This window comes from Egretta garzetta, unplaced genomic scaffold (assembly GCF_000687185.1).
Source record: "Egretta garzetta isolate BGI_Z169 unplaced genomic scaffold, ASM68718v1 scaffold91, whole genome shotgun sequence".
Taxonomy (NCBI): Eukaryota; Metazoa; Chordata; class Aves; order Pelecaniformes; family Ardeidae; genus Egretta; species Egretta garzetta.
Genome location: NW_009258661.1, coordinates 2,477,436 through 2,482,593, shown reverse-complemented (window position 1 = coordinate 2,482,593; position 5,158 = coordinate 2,477,436).

Here is a 5,158-nt window from a genome sequence, read left to right as displayed (position 1 = left end):
AGGTGGATGGGTGGGTGCCCGAGCTCCCTCCGCTCCCCCCTCAACCTGCTCCTCGCTGCTCCGAGCCCGCGGGGAGGTTTGAGTCCCCGAGCGGCTCCGGCTCCGCTCTCCCCACAGCCCCTTGGCTCCGCAGAGGCAGGGGGGGGCCCGGGCCGGGCTGGGGGGAGAGCTGGGCTGCAGTGCTGCCCGGGTCCTGGCCCCACCACCCTGAGTTTGGGTCTGGCTTGGTGCAAGGCAGCAATTACGCCCTCAGAGCGCTGCCCGGGGGTGGCCCCAAGGTGCCTGGACGGAGTTTGGTTTGCAGTGGCAAGAGACAGACACTTTTTGGACAAATTAGCAAGTGATGAATGGGGAATGGCTGGGGTGAAGAAGGGGTTGTTACCCATTTGACTGCTTCCCCTTGGCCCCTTGAAACTATGGTGTAACGGGAGCAGTACTAACACCTCAGCCCCCATGGGCAGCCCCTCTCATCCTGCAGGGCCCTTAGGATCAGTGGAGTAACCCTGCTGCCATGTCACCCAACGGGGACCACCGCGACTGTGCACAGGGCAGGGGCAGTGCATGGCGAGGCCACCTTGGCTGGAGCGGGGGCGCTGAGTCCTTCTGGACTATTTTTTTCAGCCCGTTCACTGTTACGCACACATTACTGCGTACATGTAGGCAGATAATTTTAATTTATTTTAATTAGATTTTCTTTTTGGCATAATGCAACGCTATTGGCGAGCTAGGTTTTGGAGCACTGCGGGGGTCCCAGAGCAAATGCGGTTAGTAGGATTTTGGAAGCGCAGTGGCCCAGAGTCCTTGCATGGCTGTGCTGGTTGACTTTGTCAGTGATGGCAGGGGTAACATGGACATTTTTAACCTGAGTTTAATTTTAAGAGCTGGTATCTGACCTGCTCCTGAAGCTATTTAAAATCTAGCCCCACTGCAGAGCAACCAGCAGGGCACCGTGGCAGGAGCTGCACAGAGTGCCTCGATGGCAATCAAACTGGCTTATGTAATTCTAAAAATGGCAACTCCTTACTTGCCACATCTCTTTCTGTCTATGCGGAGAGTCCTGCAGAGCTGCCAAACAGAAGCAATTGAATGAACTCTTTTCTCGGCTCATTCCTCCTTCCGCAGCTCGGAGAAAGTGAGCCAGAGCCTATTCTAGTTTGCCTGTCAACAGGAATGGTAACTAACGGCTCGATCCCAGCCAGGCTTTATGCCCCAAAATCACTGCCTGCCTGTGAGGAGTGGAGAGAGACATCAGGGGTGAAGTCTAGTTCCTGGTGCGAGACTGGTCTGGCCCAGGAGGCAGTCGAGGCATCGGTGGAGTCCACATCATGTCCGAAGTCAACCCATCCAGTATGGCAAGCAAGAAAGTGTCGAAGGGGTGAGCTGCTATTCTCCACCCTCCTTGTCGGAAACAGTCCTTCTTCACGTTGCAGCAATGGAGCGATGCTGCATTTAGTTTCTGAATACTGAAACTGAAAGATGCCCCTTCCTAATGTTTTGAAATTATGTGCTTTTTCATTTTGAAAGAGTGGGAGCTTTTAAACTTTTTCTGGGTTTGTGTTTTTTTTCCCCTTATTTTCTATTTAGGAGAAAAGGTGGGAGGAAGTAGAGAAGGAGAATATAATGGGGGGATGGCCTTGTTCTCACTTTCCTACTGAAAACGTTTCAGAAAAAGGAGCAAAAAGCAGTGAAAACGGGTAGAAGCCCACTTCAGTTTTGTGTTCCTATTCCTTCCCTTTTTTGCTTGTAAGAAGGATGGCCAAAAAAATAAGTGGGACAAACACCACGTGTTTTGAATTATTCTCTCCTTAATGAGATAGAAAACCATCTCATTTTCAAAATAACTTGCTTTTTCAATGAAAAAAATCAAATAAGAGTATGAATCTTTCCAAAGCCAATCTTTTTACCATCTCTTCGCAACTTGTTCCCTACTCGGTGTTGACCAGCTTTTCTGGCTATGCCACATCTTACGTTGTTTGAGATTTGTATTTGGCCTTGTTTGAACTGTCGTCCCAGATGTCCTCAACCGCTGTGGAGCAGGACTCCATGGGCCGTGAGGTGCCGAGGTGCCGGCGGACGGCAGCGTGTTACCTCCTTCCTCAAGGCCACGCGGGACCGGCTGGGCTGCAGCATCCTTGTCCCTGGTGGTGGTGGCTGAGTTGGAGAGAGCCTGGCAAGACTCCCAGATTGACTGGTGAAACTGCTTCTGTGCCACTTGGGCACAAGAGAAGCGCTGATTTCACCCCAGAAGACGGGATCTAGAACCGCTAAAAATCCACCCAACAGTCAGAGCCCAAACTGAAAATCCAGACCTTGTTATTGCAGGAAAAATCTTCAATGCACGACCCAAGTATTCCCTGAATGTTCAAGAACACCCACAAATTCTGTAAAAATAGCTGATAATTTATTTATTTGATTTAATTATGAGCCTAGCTTGTGATTTTGGGGTGGGGGTGGGGCTGGAGTTGGTGATGCTGAAAAAACAATTTAGAGAAAAGCCCGGGCGAGTCATCAGCTCTGGGGAGCAGGGGAGCTGCTTAGGCTCTTCCTCAGGAAACGCAGAGCATCGCAGAATCCACCAAAGGCTCTGAGACTTCTGGGGCAAGCAAGGCCCCCACTGGGATGACTGTTTCTCCCAGGGGGGGCTATAGGCCTTTGGCACCACAGTCCATGGATGAGACTGGTGTCCCACGGCCATGGCCAGTGTGCATTGGAGGGACTGGTTCATCTCTTCCTGCTTACACACCTGGCTTGACCAAGGGTGTATCTGTTATGGTGAGCGTTAGTTGCCCCTCAGCAGGTTGTCCTTCCCATCCCCATTGGGCTGTGCTACTGGGTGACCCCTGCCACCGACGAACATTGCTATGGGACTTGTTCCTGTCCCTTACGTGAGAGTCCAGATGGGCTTGGAGTCTGCCGTGTGCTCTGCCTCTGAGGTACATTGCAAAAACAAACCTGCAATCTCTGCTGGTTTAGCTGGATAGAAAAAACCCCCTTCCCTCTTATCAGAGTTTGCCACCACATTCACTTCAAGCCTGTGAGCTATTTCTCTCCTCTTTCCTCCCTTCCAGTGCGTGCCTCTCCTCTCCAGCTGACAGCCTGGGACAGCCCCCCGAGATCAACTGCTTGTGGAGATCTCGCTGCCGAAAGCAGCCCTAAACGGTGTGGCCTTTGTTCCCCCCAGCTGTCGTATCCTCTGGGATCTGCAACAAGTCCTCGTTTTACAGACCCCATCTTGTCAGTCCCCAATCTGATCTGACCACCTGGTTTGTTTTTGAATCGAGCACTTGAGTCATAACATTTCTGTTTATTTCAACAACTGTATTCCTTGCATAGGAAATGAGCCAAGATGGTCTAAGGCGGGGAGAATGAAGCATGTTGTGGTTGCAATTGCTTTTGCTCTCCCAATATCAAATTTTACAGTATAATCAAAATCTTATTTTTGTACTATTGGACTCTGTTATTGACTTAATCTTCTTAAGTGCTCCTATTATTCCAGTGATTTCATCGTTGCATGTTGATTTTAATCTTTTGATCTCCATATTAGCTACTGCCTGCAACTAATTTGTTGCTCAGTGTTTTTCTTTGTTTTGACCTGTGAGGCATTTTCCTCATGGCACACAACTCTGCTGGCAGATTGCATATAATCTCTGCACTTTTTTCTCCCATATTTTGCATAGTTACAACAAATGCAGATTTACAACTTGAAATGGAATATGCATCTTTTAGAAAGGCTGAGGAAAATATCACTTCAGGTTTAGCTCAAGAGCCTAAATGTGCTTGAATAAAGGAAATAAGGCTGAACACAGCTCACCGGAGAGAGGTGTCACGCAGGCTTTTTAGTCCACCAAGTTCAGGATGGGTGGCTACTGCAATAATTGTAACTTATATGCAGTCAGGGATCAAAGAGTTTCTGAAAGCATTGCTAGACCTAAGATGAATAAGGCTGGCTTAAGGGACTCTCCTGGCTGGACTCAGCTTGAGGCAGCGGTGGCTCTGTTGCATCGTGACACCACGGAGCAGGTTTTGAACAAACGTTGGTGACGGTGGCGGTAGTGCAGAGTTGTGGACTTCACAGACAAAAGTGCAGAGGTTGAAATATGGCTCAGCTGTGGTTTGGTTTGCCATTAGATGAGTGCTTTTGATGGTTTAACCCGTGCTAATTTATCAGGCGCTTTGTTTCCTTTAGCTGTTTCTTTTAAAGCTTAAGAGAAGTAATTTTTGCCTTAGGTTTGCTGTGACTTTTTTAAAAAGAACACAGCCTAAACATTGACAAAATCATCTTTGCTTTGCTGCGTGCCTGTTTATACTTCTGAACATAAATTGTCTTCTAATATTTTTGACGTTTTGGTCACTAGAGAGGCAGAAAAGCAATTTCTAAGATGCCTATGGGCCGGGAGACATGCATTACAGCAGAGGGGGAAGAATCTGTTAGTTGCTGAAATATAAAACAAATTGGATGAACAGCTGCTGACACTTGTCAGTCAAATAGTTGATAGCATTTTCAGTCTCCATGCCACATGCTTTAAGTAAGTCTGTCAAAAAAAAGGATATTTTCGCTGGACTTCCCTGTAAATATGAGAGAAGTTTTGGCCTGATCTACCATTTAAAATTTTGCTGGCAGAAGAACGAAATTTTCCTCTTTCCCCAAAGCTGATTGACATAACTGTACTGGCAGATTCTTAATCTAGGTGCAGTTGTACTGGCAGAAAGTCCTTTGACTGCTGGAGCTCGTTCCATCACAGCAATGGGTTGAAGCGAAACCAGCAGCAGACCTTCGCGTTCCTTGGCTGGGTTCGCCAGGGTGCTCCCATCCGTCAGCAAGCCCTTTTACGTGCTGCCCGAGGTGTAGCCTTGCTCCGTGCGAGCCTGCGTCCTGTCCAAAGTGTAGTCTGTGGCCAGGAGGGCTTTAAACCCGGATTGATGTTTCTCAGACAAAAGCAAACTATTTTGGATTCAACATTTCTGCAGGATTAATCCAAGCCGGCACTTCCTGCTTCTTGTACCATGGCGTAGCACCCATTTAGGAGATGGCTGGGCTGCCAGCACCCACTTCACCTCCAGGCTCTGGAGTGGGAGGTTAAATCCTGCCTTGCAGTGTTGCTCGTACATGGGCTCTTCTCCCTGCTCACACTAAAGTATGAGACTTGAAGCTCATAAT